The sequence below is a fragment of the Carettochelys insculpta genome, chromosome 13, assembly GCF_033958435.1.
Source record: "Carettochelys insculpta isolate YL-2023 chromosome 13, ASM3395843v1, whole genome shotgun sequence".
NCBI lineage: Eukaryota > Metazoa > Chordata > Testudines > Carettochelyidae > Carettochelys > Carettochelys insculpta.
In genome coordinates, this window is record NC_134149.1 from 2,921,810 (window position 1) to 2,945,884 (window position 24,075).

The window sequence follows — 24,075 nt, forward strand, 5'->3', positions numbered from 1 at the left end:
GGTGAATTCCCTGCCTCTGATGGATGCACCTAATGCTCTGCTCTATGCTTACTTCACTTGCGCGGAGATAACTTGTCCCTGTATCTTGCTAGCTAGATGGGGCCCTGCAGCCAGAGGGGGACACCAGGCTGGGGCTGTGTGCAGATGTTACCCAGCGGCTCTCAAGAGAGATGGCTGCTCAGGCTGTGGTTTCCATGCATGATGCAGTAGAATGTTTGTGAGCACAAAGCCAAAAGCCATTGAGTTTTCCACTTACTTTTGTCCCCAGAGCAGATTTCTCACTGGGAGGGCCACATCCATACCCACCGAAGGGGCTTCAATCATCTCTTCCAAAGAGCATTGCTTTGTTACTGCCACAGAATATTCTCTAGCCCAACCCTGGAAAGCACAGCTCCTCTGCCCTCAGCTCAGCCTACCCAGGAGAGCTTGTGCTACCTCAAACATTTGCCTAAGGGACGAAAAAAGGCATTGCAGCAGCCTCACCTGGCATGCCCAAGAGCAGCTGAGTAGCTAGAAGAAGAGAAAGTGGCCATGGCAAAACACAGTCAAAGACTTTGTGCAATAGTAACATTCAGCATTAAGAAGCCAGCCTGAGAACAACACTCAGCGTATTTCATCTCTCCTTGATCTTTATCCTGTCTTGTCATCTTTATTTAGCAACATCCGTGCTAAATGATGGACACACAGAATTTCAGGCCTATTTAACACATGGTTAACCACTCCTTAATGACTCAGCCCTGGCTGAATGAATCCTCCCTAAGTGGAACAATCATTAACGCTGTCCCAATTAAGCAGCAATCATTGCTGCTCACTAGCATGTGGTTAAATCAGCTCATTGCAAGGCAGCTATAGGAAGTGGCACCTGACCCAGCCACACGCAGGCAGGCTGTTGGGTTGCAGCAGGCATCCTTATCACAGAGATCCAGCATGTACAGAAACTGCTCTGGGTCTGTGGAAAAGGGACATACTGAATCCAGAACTCACTGGGGTCTCTGCTGCTCAGCTTACCACCTGGGCATAACAACTGGCTGCTAGCTGGAAGGCAGGGAGTTGAGCCAGGGTGTGAATTAATTGAATAGAGCTGCCACTGAGGGGGTTGGGAAGGGGTCAGTACCCCCGTCCCCAGCTGGGAGTCCTAGCAGATACCTGTAAGCAGACAGCATGGATGGAAGAGCAGGGAGCCTGCTGGAGGGTGCAGGGCTGGCTACTGCTGGTACTATACCTGTCTCCAGCAGCAAGTGGGGAATCTGATTCTGGACTGAAAACAACACTAAGGTCTTTTCTTGCTGGAAGATGCAACGAGTGTTGGGGGGTGGGGGTGTGAAGGAGATGGAGAATTGTTGTGGGGGGTGACTGAGGCTGAAGAGGATTCTCAGGGCCTGTCCTGGGCAGTTCCCCATGAGGAGGAGGAGGAGGAGGAGTGCCCGTGTGTCTACAGCCACGTGCATAGCCACACACGCAAAGGAAAAAGCACACACCTGTGTCCTGGTTGTGCTGTGCTGCGCTGCGCTGCTGCATCATGGATTCTCAACCATTTTCTTTCTGAGACCTCCGCTCCCCCCAGCATGCTCCAAAACCTCACCTCCCACAACCACCATCCTTCTGTATGTAAAAGCCAGGACAGACCTGAGGGGCTAGCAAGCAGGACAACTGCTCGGTGCCCCTCACCATTGCACTGCAAAGCTAATTGCTCAGGCTTTGGCTTCAGTCCTGGGTGGCCTGGCTCAGAGCCCCAGGCTGCAATCCTGCATGGGTGGACTTTGGCTTTCTGTCTTGGCCCCTTGTGAGTCTAACGCCAGCAATGGTTGGTGGCCTCCTGAAACCAGCTTGCGGCCCCTCCGGGGACCTGGATGAAAAACACTAGGTGATAATCGCAGCAGCTTGTGCCCAGTCAGACACTTCAGTAAGGCAAGACCTGGGTGAGATTTCCTGCTGTTAGCATTGGTGTCATCTTGCAGGTCCCCAGCACTCTGGAGCAGGTCACGGCTTCAAACACCTGGTACAGTACTTGCACTCACCTAACAGCTGCTATAAATCAGGGTCTGACGAAAAAGCTCCAGGAGTCTCATAAGAACATAAGAACATAAGAATGGCCATACTGGGTCAGACCAAAGGTCCATCAAGCCCAGCATCCCATCTGCCGACGGTGGCCAATGCCAGGTGCCCCAGAGAAGGAGAACAGAAGACAAGTGATTTATCTCCTGCCATCCATCTCCTGCCCTTGTTATGAAGGCTAGGGCACCATACTTTATCCCTGGCTAATAGCCATTTATGGACCTGACCTGCAAAAATTTATCAAGCTCTTTTTTAAACCCTAATAGAGTCCTGGCCTTCACAGCCTCCTCGGGCAAGGAGTTCCACAGGTTGACTGTGCGCTGTGTGAAGAAAAATTTCCTTTTATTAGTTTTGAACCTACTACCCATCAATTTCATTTGGTGTCCCCTAGTTCTTGTATTATGGGAAAAGGTAAATAATTTTTCTATATTCACTTTCTCCACACCATTCATGATTTTATATACCTCTATCATATCGCCCCTCAATCGCCTCTTTTCCAAACTGAAAAGTCCCAGTCTCTCTAGCCTCTCCCCATATGGGACCCTTTCCAAGCCCCTAATCATCTTAGTCGCCCTTTTCTGAACCTTTTCTAATGCCAATATATCTTTTTTGAGGTGAGGAGACCACATCTGCACGCAGTACTCGAGATGTGGGCGTACCATCGTTTTATATAGGGGAAGTATGATATCTTTTGTCTTATTATCGATCCCTTTTTTAATAATTCCTAACATCCTATTTGCCTTACTAACTGCCGCTGCACACTGCGTGGATGTCTTCAGAGAACTATCCACTATAACTCCAAGATCCCTTTCCTGATCTGTCGTAGCTAAATTTGACCCCATCATGTAGTACGTGTAATTTGGGTTATTTTTTCCAACATGCATTACCTTACACTTACCCACATTAAATTTCATTTGCCATTTTGCTGCCCACTCACTCAGTTTGCTGAGATCTTTTTGTAGTTCTTCACAATCCCTTTTGCTTTTGACTGTCCTGAACAACTTGGTGTCATCTGCAAACTTTGCCACCTCACTGCTTACCTCATTTTCTAGATCATTGATGAACAAGTTGAACAGGATCGGTCCCAGGACTGAGCCCTGGGGAACACCACTAGTTACCCCCCTCCATTGTGAAAATTTACCATTTATTCCCACCCTTTGTTTTCTGTCTTTTAACCAATTCCCGATCCATGAAAGGACCTTTCCTCCTATCCCATGACCACCTAATTTACATAAAAGCCTTTGGTGTGGGACCGTGTCAAAGGCTTTCTGGAAATCTAGGTATATTATGTCCACTGGGTGCCCCTTGTCCGCATGTTTATTAACCCCTTCAAAGAATTCTAATAGATTAGACAGACACGACTTCCCTCTGCAGAAACCATGCTGACTTTTGCCCAACAATTCGTGCTCTTCTATGTGCCTTGCAATTTTACTCTTTACTAGTGTTTCTACTAATTTACCTGGTACTGATGTTAAACTTATCGGTCTATAATTGCCAGGATCTCCTCTAGAGCCTTTTTTAAATATTGGTGTTATATTGGCCGTCTTCCAGTCATTTGGTACCAAAGTGGATTTAAAGGATAGGTTACAAACCACTGTTAATAACTCCGCAATTTCACATTTGAGTTCTTTCAGAACCCTTGGGTGAATGCCATCTGGTCCTGGAGACTTGTTACTATTCAGCTTATCAATTAATTCCAAAACCTCCTCTAATGTCACTTCAATCTGAGTGAGTTCCTCAGATTTGTCGCCTAAAAAGGCTGGCTCAGATTTAGGAACCTCTGTAACATCTTCAGCCGTGAAGACTGAAGCAAAGAAATCATTTAATCGCTCCGCAATGGCACTGTCTTCCTTGATTGCTCCTTTTATATCTTTATCATCCAAGGGCCCCACTGCTTTTTTAGCAGGCTTCCTGCTTCTAATGTATTTAAAAAACATTTTACTATTGTTTTTTGAATTTTTGGCTAGCTGTTCCTCAAACTCTTTTTTGGCTTTTCTTACTACATTATGACAGTTAATTTGGGAGTGTTTATGTTCCTTTCTATTTTCCTCACTAGGATTTGACTTCCACTTTTTAAAAGCTGCCCTTTTCTCTCTCACTGCCTTTTTAACATGGCTGTTTAGCCATGGTGGTTCTTTGTTAGGTCTCTTACTGTGTTTTTTTATTTGGGGTATACATTTAAGTTGGGCCTCTAGTATGGTGTCTTTAAACAGTTTCCATGCAGCTTCCAGGGATTTTAGTTTAATTACTCTACCTTTTAGTTTCTGTTTAACTAGCTTCCTCATTTTAGTGTAATTCCCCTTTTTGAAATTAAATGCCAGAGTGTTTGACCGCTGCGGTGTTCTTCCCAACACAGGAATATTAAAAGTTATTATATTGTGGTCACTATTTCCAAGCGGTCCAGTAACAGTTACCTCTTGGACCAGATCCTGCGTTCCAGTCAAGACTAGATCGAGAATCGACTCTCCCCTTGTGGGTTCCTGTACTAGCTGCTCCAAGAAGCAGTCATTTAAGGCATCAAGAAATTTAATCGCTGAATTGGCCTCCATATCCCAGAGACTATTGAAAGCCATCCCAGAGATTTGAATAGGATATTTTAAGAAAATGGCATTACATCATGTTAAGGGGAAAAAAAATCTTCTAGAGTAGCTTCAGTCAGAGCTGGCAAACCTATGCTCCCGTGAGCTCCTATTTCACAACTCAGCTTTTTAATTGATCCAGAAATTACAGCTTCCTGAGAGCCAGCCACGTGAAAGGCTCTTAGTTGGGGGGGTAAAGCATTTTATTACAGTATTCGTTGGGCCTCTCGGAGGGGCCTGAAGCTCTCTAGCATTCATCTCAGTATGTACATTAGTAAGTGTGGTAACATGTTAAGATAGAGTGTGATGATTTCATTGGGAACAAACACCTTCTATTCAAGCTGCTAAGAAAGAGCTAAAGTCCTGCCGCTAGGAAGACTGACAGGACCCCTATGTACTAAAGGCCTTGTTACCAACAAATTATTCAGAGGAAGCATGTGACTGAGATCACTACCTCAAATTCATCACCACTCTTTAACAATGCTTACTGGGGGGACGGGGGGGGGAAGAATCCAACTCCTATGGAGAGCATTGCTAGAAGCAGCACTCCTTGTGCAATCACTATCTGATTTCATTTGTTCCCTGCGGTGTAGTTTTAAATGAGCAGAGCTGGTCAAAAAATGAAAGGAGAATTTCTGAAAAAAATGCAGGTTTCATTGAGTTGGCTTCCAAATGGATTTTTTTCCAGTGTGATATTCTTTGTTCATTTGTTTTTAACCAAGAGGTCATTTAAAAAAAAAAAGGGAGGGGGGTCATTTACTGAAATCGGTGCTTGGTAGACAAGTAATTCAGATAGCCTGAAACTTTCATGTCAACAAAAGTTACATGAAACCTTTGAACAATGACCCTTATTTTCTGTGATGAATTATTGCCTTTAATTGTTTTTTGGTTGTTCGGTACATTCAAGTTTTATCATGATTATTTATGGAAAATAAATAGTGTTTGGTGCTGCAAAAACATTAGACTATGCATGATTGCATTAATAATTTTATGGTTTAAAATCCCACATGTAACTTTACTCAGATAAAAATTCTCCTTGAAAGAATAGAAGTGCTCCCTCAGGAAACCTTTACACCCAGTAGTAATAATTTCACACATTGGTCCCATATTAGGTACAGACACTATCATCTAAATAGACCATATTTTATAGATCCATAATGCAAAAGAGGCTGTCTGAATCTGCATGCAGATGGTGTATCATTTTTCATATATATTCAGCAGCTGGTGGGTTGATTGTTGATTAGGAATCACAGAAGAATTACCTTTCCATCAGGCTTGCTATCAATCTCTACTGACGGAAACAGGAAACCTGTGGTAGCAGCTCTGCCTGGCTGTGTGGGTTTTATCACTCATCCATAGTGCTGACAACACACGGTTTGTTTATTAACAGTGGACATCCTATGTTGTCACTAAGTGAAGGTGCCAAAACATGTATTACCTCTAGTATATGGGTGGAATTGCAGTTTGCATGTGCGCATGCCCACACACACACACACACACACACACACACTTTAATGAAGTAGCAATATTATTTATAAACCAAGGCTTCAATTCTCCATTTTTTGAGGGGGCGGGAGAGGAGGGTCCATTAATGGACTGGACTGGACTGGACTGCCAGTGAGGAGCAAGAAATCAGGAGTTAAAGCCTCAGGCTGCGGTTACTCGTAAGACGAGATGTACAGTACGCTTATTTCTGTTCCATGCCATGCTATGCAAATAAATAGGTTCTTTGATGGTGAACACCCCTTGGCAGACACTTCCATAAGGCAAGAGCAGAAGAAAGAGAATATCTGTATCAGGAAGGTGGAGGAGCGCATGATTCTATTGGAATATGATGTAAGCTTGTCAAAATGAATGAACAATAATTTAAACAGACAATTACAGAGGATGTAGGTGGCCTTAAGAAATGCACTAAGTTAAGAAGAAGAAGAAAATACTCCTGTTTCTAGAAGGGAAAAAGGAGGGTGGGTGTGATTCTGATTAATGGAAAAAATTGAAAAAAAAACCAAACTGACTCCCTGGGAGGGGCAGTCTCACAATAGCCTGGAAAACATTAGCCTCCTTTCTACAGAGGAGGAACTTTGATGCTAATATACCCAGACCTGGAGGCGCCGGATAGCGATCCCTAATGCTCATGCTAGGCCCTGATACAGTGCACCATGTAATCACGGGGTGAAAATGTATTGTTATGGTTACAAACTGGCCCAGTCTCACACCTTGTGTTCACCAGTCCATTGTGAGTGGATCCAGTCACTGCATTGTCACAGCCTTTCTTTGGTGTGTGGCATTCTACTAGCCAGCTGCTGGAGAGACCAAAATACAGAGAAAAGTCTGAGCTGATGAAGCCCCCGGCCAATGTTTTAGCAAGAGCCCACAGCAGACTTCACAGCTTGATGCATACCCCTCAGGTGATGTATACTGACTTAAACTAACCTGCAGAATCAGTCCCAGAGGTCTAGGTCATAAATAGCCAAAGCCTCTGAGAAGTAGTCTGACAGCTCACTCGTTTAGGCAGTGGAGTCGAACCCAGCTCCGGACTGGTGTTCGAGGGCAGTTGAACGCCAACCCTACCTTGCCCCCACTGAAGCCCATGATGGTTTTACCCCCGCGTTCAGTGAGAGCAGTGGAAGGAGTTTGTTAATACTCAGGCCATCGCTGTACAAAGACGGTGCTCACATGAGCTGTCCCTCCGCCCTCCATGAAATCCAAATACCTTTGAGCAAACACTAGGGTAAAGATCCTCCTCACTGTTGTTGAGTCTCGTGCTTTTAGGTGGCTTGTTCACGCAGAGGTTCACCACAGCCCTCAGTTCAGGCACATTCTCTAGGGCATCAGCTTGCTGCATGTTGAGTTACTCTCACCATTGGCCAGCATGGGGAAAAGAGGGGAACCAAATGTAAGTCCCTGTGGCCCCTTCAAGTGGTACAGGGCAGGACACACCCCTTTACCAGACTAGTCCTATTTCCAAACTGTAATGGGGTGGGGGAGGTAGGTGGCACCTAGGCCCACCCCATTCTACAGACTCCAACCCAAGGACCCTGTGAAAGCAGCTGCCTGCAAATGCCTCCAGTAACAGTCATATGACAGCTACAATTCCCTGACCCACTTACCCACACCCTCCCCAGAACCTTCCTTACCCACAGGGTCTTCTCTCTGGTACCTGCTTGTGTTTGCTCCTCCCAGATCCTCCACTGCACCTTCTCTCCTCAGCTCCTTGTGTGCACTGAGCCACCAGCAGAGGAACCCTTTTTAACCAGTCTCAACTGGTTCTTAATTGGGCCCAAGTATTCTAAATAGTCTGACTCACTTGCCTCTGGAAACCCCCTGATTGGCCCGAGGTGCTTTAATTGGGTTGATTGCCTGACTGATTCTGGAAAGGTCCCATTAGTTCTATATTAGCCTCTGTTAGTTTACCCTGGGAACAGTGACCTGTTTAATCTGGGATTAATATCTTTCCCTTCTATCACTCTCCTGTTGCCTTCCAGCCTGACTGTCACAACACACAAATGTAATAAAATGCTGGACTCCCTTTAAAAGCCCTAGCAACTCCCAAGGCTACACAGTTCCCCACATTAGTTCTATGTGACCCTGCCTGCTACCTCAGGGTGGTGATTACGCAAACCTACAACAGACATGGCCCAAGCTGCCACCAGGCCTGTCTCATAATGCAGCTCATTAGAAAGTGCACAATAACAAAATGCACGAGCCGTGGAAAGATGTGAGGCAAACATGCATTGAAAGGAAAGTGGCTTAATCTGCCCTCTGGATCTCAGCAGCGCTACTGTGTTCTCCCAGGTCTGACAACAGCCCTGACAAAACAAACTTACATAAGAACCAGAATTTAGCAAAGCAAGACTTGTTTTGCCACACTCATGACACTTGATCCTGTTTCTACTGAACTGTTTCCAGCAACTAATGAAACCAGCGCAGAAACCAGGGGTTTCTTTAAAACTGTAGTGCCCAGCACACTTGGCAACAGCCACATGTGGCTATTTGGCCAGTTGAGTGTGGATAGTTGGCATGAGCAATACATATATTTCCAGAATAATGTGATTAGTTCACTATAACAATGTTTCTTAAACTATGTTCTCCTGAACACTGGTGTTCTGTGAACAACTTGCAGGTATGCCGCAAGCATCTGATGCCTTTTCGATATCATACACTTATGGTACATATCTTCTGTTATTAAACCACATTATTAGACATGCAGTTGTTAGACTCCACAGCCAAAATATTTCCATGTACATCATCTTCCCAGGTCTAGCACAGGGCCGGAATCATATTTTATCATTGTAAATAACTAGTAAACCATTACAGCATGTTTAAAAAAAAATCTGTCTTCCTATATGACTAAAGTTTTGGTTTCCTCATTTGTTCTTTTTAAAGCATGGCAGCATATTTGGTATTTCTTATTAAGATCATAACTATCACTTAAGCATTATAAAGCACTTAGTTACCACTGTGATGTTCATTGGAGTAATAAATTGAATTAAAATTTCAATATATTCATAGGAAAACAAATGAGGACTACCAATAGGGAGCTTACTGAAACTTGTCCCACTAGCTATGGTAGATGCTAGGGGCTTTTCAGTCATTCAAAAGATGCTCAAGGAGAGGGCTTCTTTTTATAATCAATAGCAAATCACTATTTAAAGTGTAGATACTTTAGTATGCCTCACATTGGGCACGAGAGGTATAGCATTAAGATCGATTTTTGTGTCCATGTACGCCAACTCCATTTTAATGAGCATCTAATGATTTTGGAATCACCCAGCAAGATGTATTGGGATGAAATTGGATTTCTAGCAAAACTCAAAAATAAATAATAAAATGCTAACGAGACATTGAGAGAAATATCCAAGATGAGTGATTTTGAAGGGAGGTGAGCAGAGCCTGTGGACCAGGGGGCTAGAGGGCTTCTCACTTCCAGAAATTATACTTTTTAATTCAGGCATCTCAACCTGGAGGGATCAGCCTGGACTGCAACCTAGAGGATGTTGCCAGAACATTTACAGGGGCCTTTGTTCCTTTATTATCATCTCTGTTATAGTAGCAGCCACAGGCCTAAAGTTAGATCAAGGACCCAGGCTGGCCAGTGTTCTGTGGCCCATAGTAAGAAATCTACCATCAGGTGTTCACCTCTGAATTCACACCTGCAGGAACACTATTGTCCCTATTTTATGATGGGAGAATGAGATCCTTCCAAGCTCCACAGGGGATACGTGGCACAGCTAGAATTAGAACTCAACTCTTCCCAGCCATAGTGGTGGATCATAGGCACATGACCAGGCTCCTTCAGCAGGGGTTTTTTTTTTCCCCCCTGCGCTGATGGAAGGCTGTGAGCTTCCAGGGACTTCAAGAGACTGTAGTGGTCAACATGCCAGGTCAGACACAGAGACACACATGGAGCTTCATGATTATGATACCACGTGTGCCATACCCTCTAACAGCTTTCACAGAATTCAGAATTGTCTGGAGAAACGGTCTGAGGTAAGTAGGATGAAATTCAACAAGAACAAATGCAAAGTGCTCCACAATCCATTTCACATATACAAACTGGGGAGTGACTGCCTAGGAAGGAGCACTGCGGAAAAGGGCCTGGGGGTCATAGTGGACCACAAGCTAAATACGATCAACAGTGTAAAACTACTGCAAAAAACAGTTCTAGGATGTATTGTCAAAATTGTTGTATGGAAGAAACAAGTAATGCTTCCTCTCTACCCCACACTGATTAGGCCTCAGCTGAAGTATTCTGTCCAGTTCTGGGGGACACCTTTCAGTAAAGATGTGTGCAAATTAAACTAGGGCCTGTGAGGGAAGATTGAAAGAATTGGGGTTGTTTAGTCTGGGGAAGAGAAGACTGAGGGCACAAGACAATATAAAAGGTTTTTACAAGGAGGGAGAAAATTGCTTTCCTTAGCCTCTAATAGGACAAGGAACAATGGGCTTAAACTGCAGCAAGGGAGGTTCAGGTTGGACATTGGGCAAATCTTCCTAACTCTCAGGGTGGTTAAACACTGGAGTAAAATTACCCAGGAAGGATGTGGAACGTCCATCGGTGGCACAGGTTAGACAGATGTCTGTCAGGGATAGGCTAGTTGGTGGGTCCTTCCATGAGTGCAGGAGACTGGACTAGATCTCTGGAAATCCTATCTGGTCCTATGATTCTAGGCAGAATTGTATGTCGCTCCTGCTATTGTTTTATCATTCCTCATTATTCACTTACTCCTTTTAGTTTCTCTGCCAACCACAACAATGCATCAAAGAGAGACCTTGGCAGTGTTTTGTGTTCTCTAAAGTCATTAGGCCATTCCCTCGAGCATGTGATGAAGGGAACAGCATAGCTGTGTTCTACAAATATATTTTGATATATTATTGATCACATCACTGGCCTACAGGCTCTACAAGATGCTGGCTCCAAAGACAGGCTATGGGGACTGCCTATGCACTAGTCCTCGCAATAAAATACAGAGTTCGAAAAAAATACTCTGACACTAGCTGACTTCACAGAACGCTAAGGAGACAACAAGGGACTGCAGCCTACTGTAGACAGATGCTGCTTAAAAATCACACCACTGTCTTTTCCTTGGCTTTTGGAAAAAAGACTGCAAGATACAGGCAAGGTTGTGGAGCAAAGGAGATCAGAAATTTCAATGGACACAACTTCTCCCATCCCTTAGACTTTCTTACACACAAGTAATAGATCAGATACACAAAGTAAGATATGCATAAACATTTCCTACACAACAACCCTCTGCATTTAATGAGCTATAGCTTTGTTTCTCGACTGTTCTCATATAGCAATACCGCACTGGATTGAACAGAGTGTACTTAAAAGCTGAATGTGGGTAGGGGGGGTTCCACGCACCCACCCACACTTGGAGGGCAGCTATATAGATCATCACACAGAAAATTCTTTTAGCATTTGCAGACACCTCCCTATTTCCAGGATGGATCAAAATAAGCATGGAAAGTTTTATCTACCAAATGCATTAGTTCTGATTTGAAGTGGGGCAAATCTACAGCTCCAGAACACCAATCAGGTGTTTAAGTTAAAAGATCAGTTAAGTCTCCACTGATCCTTCTAAGCACCAAGGCAGACATATGGCCTTGATGGAGCTTGACACTATGTGGGGTGGTTCTAGGTAAAAGATAATGACCTGCTACCACGGGAGTTGTCATGCTCATTAAAGCCCCAATGATCTTGAGCCCCATGCAGCATATGCCCTTTTGAGGTGTGCACCCCAGAACTGAACTCTGAATTTCTGCCATGGTTTCACTAATGCTGTGGACAAAGGTACCATCACCTCATGCCCCTACTTGATATTTCCATTTCTAAATTCAAGGGCTGCAGTCACTCCCTTAGCTACAGCATCCCAGCAGCTCAAACAGTTGGGGTGCCGTGACTTACTAGGTGTTTCAGGAGTCACTACGTTGCAGGAAACAGCTTCCCATCCTGTAAGGATGAGCCCTATTGAGATGTGTGACCCTACTTTTGCCTGTATTAAAGACCCCAATTTGGTTTAAAGTACATCCTATCAGGTTCAACTCTGTAAATGACCCTTCCTTGCCATTGCTCCCAGCTCCATCAGGTTTGTGGTTGTCTGCTTATTTTACCACTGATGATTTTATATTTTCTTCCATATCATCAGCAAAGATATTAAATGGCCTCAGGCCAAGAACAGATCCCAGGGGACACCCCTAAGCACTAGAAATACCTCTGTTGGATGACATTTTCTCGTTTTCAGCTACAGTACCTTTTGCAATTGACTACTTCATCCATTTTAAATCCAATTAATATGGGTCACATGAATTTTGTATAGTGTTTTTTGAAAACCAAAAAGCAGAATGCCAAGTAGGACTAAATTAAGTGCCTCTCAGAAGTCTATTACGTCAACTCCATTTTCTTTATCAATCCAACTTGTAAAGCTGTGCACCCAGGTTGTGTATGATAGCCTTAATTTTTCATTAATTGAAACTGACGTGTGCAATAAAGGAGAACCATTTGAGGCAATAAAAAGCCAAAAAGGAATGACCTAGTACCTCCTGGGTGATGTGGTGTGCACATTGCACGGCGAATGTAAGGAAGGTAAGCAGGCTGCAGATGTTAGGGACTCCCAGAGATATCTGAAGATGAGTTTAGACTAAGTTGTTCAGTGCCTTCCTATTACATGTAAACAAGGAAATAATGCAATTCTCAGTGAACAATAATGCAACACCCCTAATTGAACTGCAAATTAATGGCAAAATCTTGCCTCAAGTGTTAAGCAGACAAAGATATCAGCCGGCAGCTGCATGAAGCACATTCCTCCATCCAGATACTAACTGAACAACACAATGATCAGAATGCTCTTGTTCGGGGTAATCTCTCAGCTCTTTGCTGGCAGTGGTATTTCAAAAGCTGAGGAAAAATGACTTGCAACAAGATGATGTTTGATAATTTTCTCTGTTTTTGCTGTCATGTAAGCTTTCTATTTACAAATCCTTAATTTGTGCAGATTTTGTCAGATATTTAGTGGTATTCTGAGCATCCACATATGGCGAACTGCAAATATTTCCATGTTGTGCTTTGGGAGTTACAGAAGTCATGTGGGATTACTTCTGTTCTCTGGATGCCTTATGTAACTAAACAATTCAATTTTGCAGGGAAATACAGAAGTCCAGAGTCACTTTTGGTAAGCAAGCAAGCAAGCAAACAAACATGTAGCACCTTAAAAACTAACAGATTTATTTATTAGGTAATGAGCTTTCATGGGTAAGACCCACTTTTTCAGAATTAATAATTTTCTACCTAATAAATACCTAATAAATAAATGAATTACAGGTTGAACCTCTCTAGTCCAGAACTCTCTCATCCAGCAAACTCCATAATCTGGCATGATTTTAATCAGCCGGACAACCATTTATCGTGGGTGTGCCCAAGTTTTCCATGGTCCCATATAATTTATTTACAATCACCAGTCCTGGCTCCCTCTGTTCTGTGATATTATTTAGCTGTGATTTACCCCTAAATATCTTTTAAGAGCCCAGTAAGCAGTGGAAGTTTTGGTAATGTGCGAGAAAATATTAACTTTCTGTTGTCTGGCATATTGTTTCTTCTGGCTCTGGTCAGATCTTGAGGGTGCCAGATGAGAGGGGTTCAACCTGTAGTCTTTAAGGGGCTAGGTGACTGCTTGTTTTTTTGTGAAGCTACAGACTAAGACAACTGTCCTGCAGAGACTTCTTGTAAATAGTTAACATGGGATTGTTTGAGTATTCAGGATAGCAGAGTTTAAACACACAAATGCTCATAGAAAGTGAATTCAAAACTGATCCATTTGCATTGTCAAGTCACAGCAGATTTTTGAATTTTAATGAATGTGCTTGGAAGTTTTGTCCCACTATTCTCTTAACCCCAACATTTTCATTTTGGTTAGAGAACAAATATTAAATGATCACAATAAAATAGCTTTACCTAGTTCATTTGCATTTAATCTAATAAATATAAAATTGTAAAATAAAACCAAGCAATACCCAGCACTTACAAGGTTTGTGTACACACAGTATGTATTTATGTAAAGCCACTTAAGAAAAATACAGAACCATACTCTGAAAATGACAGACTACGTTAGGGGTGCTATTAATGTGGCACAAGGTGCTGAACTCCAGCTTGGATTGTGCTGTGCCCAAGCGAGATGCAGGAAGATTGGCCATCCATTATAATCCATTACTTATTATGACCCTGTTAACTTGATAAATGGCACAGCTGTAAGGGGGAAAAAGGGTGGACTGACAGCTGATTCAGTATGTATGGGTTCTGGGGTTAGGAGGAGCCATCTTACTATAATTTTCCCTATTTAACAAATGACTTGTTCTGCAGTTCTTTTGCTTTGCCATGTAAGCATCAGGGGAAATCTTGAAAATAGCTGCAGTTGCACTTCCTTTCCTCAGACTTTTAGAATTTACAGGCTTTGATCACTTTCCTTCTGAAACTCCAGCCCCATCATTTTATAGAACTAATAAGACATTGACAGCACAGGTTAAGCAGGCATGCTAGGGACTGTTTAATACATCTTCACTTAGCAAGAGCAAGGCAAGAAATGTAATTGCAGGATTTGGCCAAGAGTGCTTTTGTTCAGCTGGTATTCCATCATGGTACTCGCAATATTCAGTGGGATCAGAAATTGCAGGGGCAAAAGGTTCTTTGTTCTTTCTGGATTATCTATGTGCAAAAGACTGAGTTACTGCCAGCAAAGAATTACATTTACTGGGGTGACATGCTATCTCCTATTTATTTACTTGAGAAACTTGTTTTTAAATACACTCACAGCCTGGTTAAAGTTCATACAGAGTCTACACAGAAGATATTTGTTAGCTACATAATGGGCTTTTGATTGCAGCATAAGAGTCTAGTCCAACTGTGCTAATGAAGGATCATACGGAGGGGATGGGGATGGGAAGAGAAATGTCACCCACTCATTTGGAAAGAGTGTTGCTTTGCACAAATGTCAATTTGAGACAGCTGAGGAAGCACCTCTTAAGAGAGGGGTTTGACTGGCATTAACAGAAGGAAAACATAACATAAATAAAAACAAGCAAGTATCAGAGCTGGGTAGACAAGCAAAATGGACAAGCCAGGAAATGGCTGACTCCAGGGTGTCAGATTTTTTGCTCATCTTTACCTGCTGTCTGCCACCCAGCAAGTGGTGCAGGACCCTTATCCCACTTCAGAGGTTAGCAAATTATTTTTGTCTGCTTTGGTTCCCTGACTGCCTGTGGGGAATGAAGTTTGTTTCACTTATACTCAGTTGGCTGGATAGAGGAGCCAGATTGTCATTGGTGCTCTATCCAGGTGCAGCAAAACATGTGCATCTTACTTCGTATTTGTTTGATCTGAAGAAGTGGGTCTGTCCCACGAAAGATCGTCACCTGATAAATTATTGTTAGTCTTTAAAGTGCTACATGACTGCTGGTTTGTTTTGTTAGAATACAGACTAACATGGCTACATCTCTGTTAATATTTGTTGTAAAACTAAGTATGATGTATAATTTCATGTATTATGAACTTGCTTATAAGTTCTGTACCTTCTATTTCTCTGTCTCTCGTGTTTAGATAATGTTTACTGTATTTCTCCCTGTTAGCATTACAAACTGAGTTCTATCTTTTGTCTACATCACAAACTAAGTTGTGTGCTCTAGTAATTACCGATCTTGTCTGAAACTCTATGCAGTTGTTTGGCATGAGTGAAGAATGTCTGAGTAAAAGCCATCACAGATGCTCAGGTGATCAAGAAGTGGAAACTTTAAAGACAACAGGAAGAAACTTTGAAAATAACAGGAAACATACACTGTGTCTTGATGCTAAATCAAATTAGCAGCATAGACGAACACTAGAAACAGGCAGAAAACCCGCAAGAGTGAGAGGCAAGGGTGGGCAGCCTGACCCCCACCATCAAAGAGAACTCTGAAAAACACAGATGAACACCTCGTAAGGGTGGGTGACTGCAGCAAGACACTGCAAAACTCAAACTCAAATGGAAACCTAAGTGTGTAAGAAGAGAAGCTGTTGCCATGGGACTCGGGGTTCACTCCTGCAAGCCAAGCCTGGGAGGAGTCCGAGAGGATCCCTGACTCAGTCAGCTTTGCCTGGCCAGCAAGACTGACTTGAGCCACCATGGACTGGTAACTATGTGCCATCTGCAGGATATATATATGTGTGTGTGTGTGTGTGTGTGTGTGTGTGTGTGTGTGTGTGTGTGTGTGTGTGTGTGTGTGTCTTTATAAAGCATATGCGAACAGCTTCTCTACTGTGTTCTCAATAAACAAGGTGTATTGCCTTTTCCCCTGAAAAAGATCCCATGTGCTTCTTATAATCATAACACAGGCCAGGAACTTCTGCTAGAAAGCCAGAAACTGATGCTGAGTGCTTGTGGGGCTTTTAATTGAGCAGGGAGCTTCAGGGGCTGGTGGTGGATTCCCTGGAGCCCAGCGGGAGACTATTGCAATACCTAGAGCTGGCTAAGGTGGCCCTGCAGGGAAGGAGCTGAGCAGCTCCCTACCTTATTTGGCAGAGTGCTTGCAAGGGAAGGGGCCCAGCCAACAGACGGAGTCTCAGAAGAGACAGCGTGATCTTCCCAGTGAACCAGGACTCCAGGACTGTGGGCATCTGATGGGGCCAGCTCCAGCCTTCAGAGAGGTTGTGCAGTGCCCTGCCTTTGGGTGGCTGACACAAAGGGGCAAGCAAAAAGGGAAAGGAATGAGATTTGTGCATCACGGCACTGGGAGACTTTGAAGGCTTTTGCATCACAGCCACGATGCCAAGTTAGAAGTAGTAAAGGTTGTGCCTTAAGTCATGGCAGAGACGTAAAAGTCAGAGATGCAGATTAAAAGAAACCCGCTAAGGATAAAATAACTGAGGAAAAAGCACCAAAAGAGCAAGAATACAGATGAGACGGGAAATGCACGGCTCTTCATTTGGTAACACCTCCATTTGCCAATGTCACGACCGATGTTCCATCTAATCTTTTCCACCCATGGGCAGAATAAATTTTTCCTGTGCACTGAGGCATGTGCAGCTGTGCACCACCACCAGAAATACACACTGCCAACTATGGGCGCTCCGCTAATCAGCTGGGCAGCACCTGAATCTCTCACTGCAATGCCGGGTACTTAGAGGAGCAGACACACACACTTGAGGACACCGGCACTCGGGGGAGGTTTTTGTTTGTTTGTGTGTTTGTTTTTTAACAAAACATGACTAAGAACTAAAATAAGAGCCCCTTAAATTCAGGCTACTAATGGTTAATTTGTCGTTGCCATTGTACGTGACTAAAACCGCTCCACACGTAAGATTCACAGGTTACCATGACAACAGACGAACACATTTCTAAGGAAGGAGGAGGAAAATAACCTCTTAATAATAAATAAATAAAATTCTTCTCACATCCTGCAGCGCTAGTGCTCTTGTCAGGCTGTGAGATGAACCTGGCTTTCAGGAGAAAACAACAAGTAGGTTTTTCTTTGCTTTACACCTTTCCATTATAGCCATAAGGAAACAGGGACTTTCTGATTCTGAAGAGGAAAAAGCTGCAGGGCTCTGAGAACCTCTGTTTGTTCTTGTACTGGAGTTAATATAGGATAGTTGACTCCTACCTCATTTTGTCCTTGACCCTTCTCTAGCCTGTTTGTGGAGAGCTGCCCAGTAGCGATGCATTGATCCCGGCAAGGAGGAACACTGGGTGCAGTCCCCTAACTAGGTGGGGCTCTTTGTCAGCTGCTTGGTAACCCAGCCCCTTATTCAATGTGAGTGTACAGCACAGGATGCGGATGGAAGAAGGGCCTATTTAAAGACATCGTCTAAGCAGGCTCTCAGCCTGCTAATAAGGCAGGCGGAGAGAAGGAATGTCTCCTCTCCACAAACCATGAGTAGTTCAAAGCAGAGATGTCCATGTCTCCCCACCAGCCCTCATTTTAAAGCAGAAAAGCAGATGAAGTTTCTAGTCCCAAAGGGATCCATCATGCCGGTTTGATGTCTTTAGCGCATGACTTGAAACCACCAACAAAAGGGAATGTGAGCTAACAGACAAAAGTGTTTCGGCACTCCTTGGAAATGTCATTACAGGTGAAGTTGGGGTTTGTCTCCATTATGTGCTGGATCGACGCTGCAGTGATTCATCCACCAACCACTGATTTATTGCATCTGCTTAGATCGATCTCTTAGCACTCTCCCATCGATACCAGTACTTCACCAGGACGAGAAGAATGGCTGGTATTGATGGGAGAACAGCCCCCACCAACCTTATGGCAGAGAAGACACAGCAGGGAGTACTTCAACTTTAGCCATGCTATTTGCATAGCTGAAGTCACATAGATTAGATTGACAAGGACTCAGTCTAACAATCAGATATTGTCACTGAATCTCTCTGCGTCAGGCTAATCATTTTGAATGAAAGCAAGCAGTCCTGTAGCCCTTAAACACTAACGATTTTATTTAACAGGTAATGAACTTTCAGGAGTACCCACAACAGCTTGCTACCCGTTAAATAAAAGTGTTAGTCTTTAAGGGGCTACAGGACTGCTTGCTTTGTTTTATGAAGATACAGACTAACAGGGCTACCCCTCTGATACATTTGCTGCCCCACTTGCCCTTGTCACTAGCTGTGGATGGTGCAAATTTTCCTTTTAACAATTTTCCTACGGAAAGTTAGCTTCGCCTGAGAAATCTTAATTTGGAAAATTGAAACTTGAGATGTCATTTGGGGTTGCATTGGTCTGAAGAGAAACACTTTGGTTTGTCAAGCCAAATCGAAGGTTTTATTTCAGGTCAGCGAGGCTTTAATCCATGTTCCTGCAGTGCCTCACAGGAGCTGGAGTTTCAGCTCCTCGGGCACCCATTCCTCTCTACTGGCCAGGCTCCATCTCTCATGGCGCACATTGGTCGCCCCGCTGGCTGAACTGATTCGATGCATCATGGGAACCATATGAACACAGTGCATCATAGGAGATGGACCTCATGTGATATAACAAATTTGAGCAGAAATGATTATTCATCTAAAAATTCATAACAGTCTGTCTATTATTCATTTTACACACACCCACCCCAGTCTATTATTCATTTTACACACACACACACACACACACACACACACACACACACACCAACTTTTGTCTCCTGTTTCAAAGTGTCATAAATCCACTCAGGGAGTGGAAACAGCCTCATTAGAGGAAAAATTATACATCCCCCACAGCAAAGCGAGAACAGCTGAGATGAACAACTTACAAATAATCCACATACTGAGACTGGTTCACAAAACTCCTCCGATATTGACAAGTGCATCTACAGAAATCATTACTGGAGCACGGGTGCGCACGTGCAACATTGACATGAGGCATCCAGGACTGAGTCATTGTGTCACCCTCTGCTGCCAGCTGCAGGACATCTTTTCTGTGGTAGTTGGACGCCAGCTCCCTGGCAGTGCCAGCCCCTCAGGCACTATCCACAGAGCTTTGCCATCCCTCGTTCTGTCTTGCAGGTTGACTCTTCGGATTACATAATTCCAAACACCTCAGAAACTGCCCCCAGGATACCCCCTGCACTCCCCCCAGAATACCGTGGACACCAAGTAATTAGCCTGTGAGCTGTCCCAGAGAGCAACCTGACTGGTACAGTGCCAGATCAGGTGCAGGATAACATTCCAGCACCCGTGTTCTCTGGCCACTGTGCATTCGGGTGACCATCCAGGAGAGGTTTGAGTGTGGCCCAGCTCTTTAAACACCACAGCGCTCACAGCCAGCAGCATGTGTTTTGGCTGGTGGTGCATCTCCACACACACCTTGGTTCACATAACAAAATTTGTTCTGCACTTGGATGGAAAAAAGTAGATTGGTCCAGCACTGTCATCTACACAGATCAAACTACATGTAAGTTTACAACAATGGTTAAGATTTAAGAGAAAGCGAGCAAGGCTAACCACAGGTTACAAATAAAACAAAAGGGTATAAAGTGCTTCTTAAAGTCTAAATTTAACGGGAACAGATAAAATCTTTGTCCCAAGAAGTTCCCTGCACAAAGCAACCTTCCAGAGTAAGTAGCCCCAAAAAACAGGATCCATCAAAGTTCATACTCTTTTTCACTTCCCCAGTCCCGCTTCCTACAGCATCTTTTGGGTTCTCCTTGTATTGCCCAAATCTCATTGTTTGGTCCACAAACATAAAGTAACACTCCAGCTTCCCTCTAGGAAGGCTGGGTCCAAGGGATCTAGCCTTGATCTTGTTTGTCTCAGATCCCCCTCATTGGCCTCCTTTTCCCATCGACTTTCACGTGTAAGTGGAGCTCCTTTGTGCTGGCTTTACAGTGCTTAATTTATACCAGAGCCAGATGAGACATGCATACCTTGTCTCCACAGGAAAGCTTCTCTATGCTGGTGCTTCAGCCCTTGATACAGATGTTCACGATCTCTTTTCTGTAAATACACAAATGTTATGCACCATCAGTACATCTATTTCACAATGATATTCATGACAAGCATAACACCAGCTTTCCTTAGATGCCATCCAAGACCCTATTTATGCATAAATACAATGAAAGTGCTAAGTTAGGCATAGTAGCTTTGTTGGTGATGTAGGAACATTTTTAAGAGTGGAGGTGCTGAAATCCAGCCCCCTTAGCTCTGTCCACCCTCCACCTCTGCAGAGGCCAGAAGCAAAAGTCCCATCATGCAGGGCTAGAACCAGAGCCCCCAGCAGAGCAGAACCAGCAGCCAAAACCCCAGCACAGAGAAGGTGGCCGGGAGCCCAGTGGTGCTGCAACGCTCCCCAGCACCACCAGTGTTCCAGCAAATTTTTTCCATCATGCATGGAATAAATTTTGTTACATATCAATGCATGTATGATGGGCACCACCAGTAGAAACACAAGCTGCTGGCTGTGGGTGACTGCAGGCACTCTGCTAATCAACTGAGCAACCTTTGGATCTCTTCTGGGCAGCTGCCCAAGTGCTCAGCTTACATGGAATACTGACCCGCACCTCTGGTTCCTGTGCCCAGTGGCTTTGTGAGTCCTGAGAAGTGTCGCTGATATGGACTAATGAACCCTTCACCAGCTGGCCTGTGAAGCATGGTGAAAACTGAAAAACACCAAAGCTCACTCATGCTAATTAGCAACAAGTCATTTGCGCAGCTGTAATGTTTATATCTAAGAAACAATTTTGGCTTTTCTATAAGGAACAAGACAGTGCATAGCAAGATGTTCAATAATGTTTACTTCTATTTTTCATGGTGCTAAACACTGTAAAGTAAGGTCAAATCAAATAAACAAAAAACAATAGAACTGTTTTTCAGTAAGGAAGTGTCAGAAGTGGATATGAAATATTTTGGTTATATTCCATCTAGAAGTGTGTACTGCTACTGGTTGTCCAGCCACCAGTATTTCATTCCAATAATAGTATGTCACTTACACATCCAATTAGATAACACAGTCTAATGGCTGTGATGTAATCAATCATTCAGTATCACTGTTATGTGATCGGCACAGATAATGATATGTCCATGACTATAACATTGAGTAAATGCCAGTGTTGGAATCACAACCTTAATTTCCAACAGATATTACTGTTTATTATTGCCTCAATCTTTTTGTCATAAATTTTAAGGATCCTGCTACCCTGCAGAGATACAGCGCACTAAATCTATCAGAAGATATTACCCAATATAATTCTTGGCAGGGCTAGCAAAGCAATGTCAATCAGCCAAAATGGAGCTGTACATGAGAATAAAGTGGCTTATGTGCATTAGTAATTATGCAAAAAAGTTATACACAAGTTTAATACATGCTATTGGGCATGCCCTAGCCTTATTGCGCAATGCACAAATTGCCTATAACTCTGTATCTCAGACGGGCAGTAGATTCACCATAAAGCTGACATATTAAACTGAAGACAGTTGCTTTCTGAGAAATTACTCCCAGATTTATGATCCTATTAACCCATAACCCTGAAAAGCGGCTGATGAGACTTGTTTATCATTCCAGTCTGGTGGCTGGTAACAGCTCCTCTCTTAATCTTGATAATACTTTGCAGAAGCAACATGGCTCTGAACTGAATCCATAACAAGTGGATCAGAAAAAAAATCCATTTGCTACGAGAGTTGTGCCTGATCATCCCTGTTCTACTCAACAGGAAAACTAACTGACACAGAAAAAACCACAGGAGCTACATCTACACTACAGAGCTCTTTCAAAAGAGGGTAATCGAAAGACGCCCTTTCAAAGGAGAAGCCTCTACACGTGGGCTGGGGCCATCAATGAGTGTCATCAAAAGGGCCACCCACCATGTCAAAATGGGCCATCCAGGCCATCGAAAGAAAGCATCTACACACACCAATGCCCTGTTTCCAAAGCACAGGGCAGGAAATGCCGTGGATGGGATTGAAGGGTGGCCAAGCCCTTTTAGGGCTGCAGCAAGCCGCTCCCTTAAAGGACCCCTCCCCAACACCCTCCGCCTGCACAGCATGAGGCCTGCAGAGCTCCCACAAACCCCACAGACACAGTGCCCACAGAAACGGACTTGGAACAGCAGCAGCTCAACACCCTGCTGGCTGCCACCAGTGGCGCGGTCACCACGCTGGCCACAGCAGTGGTGGCCACCCTGCAGCTCCTAGCAGGGGACCCCTCCTCCCAGGGGCAGAAGGGGATGCCCCAGACCCTGGGGTCCTCTGGGCACACCCCTACCCCGGGCTCTCTGCCGGCTCTGGAGCTACACCCACTAGCTCCGAGTGGTGGGAGCAACTGGTCATGGAGGAGCAGGACAACGACCAGTGGCTCCGACATTTCCGGATGAGGCAGCAGACCTTCTTGGAGATCTGTCAGTGGCTGTCCCCAGCCCTGAGGCTCCAGGACACCTGGACGCAGTGCACCCTAGGGTAGATGCAGCTAGGGTGTTTTCACTTGCCTGGAGGATTTGCCTTCCCTAGAAGTTAGAAGATTTTTGAAAAGGCAAATATCAAAAAAGTATTTGTGTTTAAATATTGATTTACCATAGCAGAGACCTTTACAAATATTTGGCCAGAGTTTGTACGGAGAAAAAGAAAAGGAAAAGAACAGCAATAAAAAAAAAAAAAAGACACTGCACCTATAAGAATCTTATCTACTGTATATTTGAGAGAGTTTGGGAGTCTGTCTGCACCACAGTTCACACAGTTAATTGATCAAGAACTTCCAAACGATTAGAGCTAGGACCACCCTCTTCAGTACACAGTTTCCTCTTATAACTTACAGTCGTGGTTTGGTTGGGCTGGGGAGGACAGAAGCTCTCCCACCCACCCCCAATTAATTGCTTGCTGTTCCCTTCCTCACTGTCAGGGAGCGAGGGAAAAGCGCACGGTTTGCTGCATTTCTCCCTCTGGCTGGGGAGGGCAGGAACAGGCAATCTGTGCCCTTTACTCTCGACCACTCACAGCGATAGGAAGAGGAACAGAAAGCAGCTGGGGGTGAGGAGGGCAGGAGCCTGGGGTGTGTGTGGAGGAGAGCAGGAGTCAAGGCAAGGGGCTGGCGGGGGGGTCCCAAGAAAGGGTTGGGGTGCAGGAGTCGGGGTGAAGGGTGAGGAAGGCCTCAGGGCAGGGGGCTGAGTGTGGGGGGGTTCAGATTTTGGGAAATACATTGATCTAAATAAAACATTCACATTTTCCTTCTATTTTCTACAAAAAACAGCATTATTGATGTAAGCAACCCAGAAACACCAGATAAATTTGCTATTAATAAAGTAAATCTGGCACACGCCCTGTGCTACTTACACACTGCCTACAACTGTGTGCTGGCCATGAGGCGCTCCTCACAGAGAGAAAGAGACAGAAGTAATTAGACTGGGAAAACACTAGAGATTAGAATTTCATTAAGAGAGCCAGTTTTTCTGCCTAGTTCCCATAAAGGAGGATAGTCTGTTACATTTATCTATAGGGCACCATCCCTT

At 44.1% G+C, this 24,075-nt stretch overlaps 1 long non-coding RNA gene across 1 annotated transcript in view; it reads right to left on the bottom strand.

Annotated features, from left to right (window-relative positions):
• Nucleotides 1-20,564, bottom strand: part of LOC142020322 (uncharacterized) — a 105,127-nt gene extending 84,563 nt beyond the window's left edge. Inside the window, exon 1 of the long non-coding RNA XR_012647360.1 lies at nucleotides 20,506-20,564. This is a non-coding gene — a long non-coding RNA (uncharacterized LOC142020322). The remainder of the gene's footprint in view (nucleotides 1-20,505) is intronic.
• Nucleotides 20,565-24,075: the final 3,511 nt, after the last annotated feature.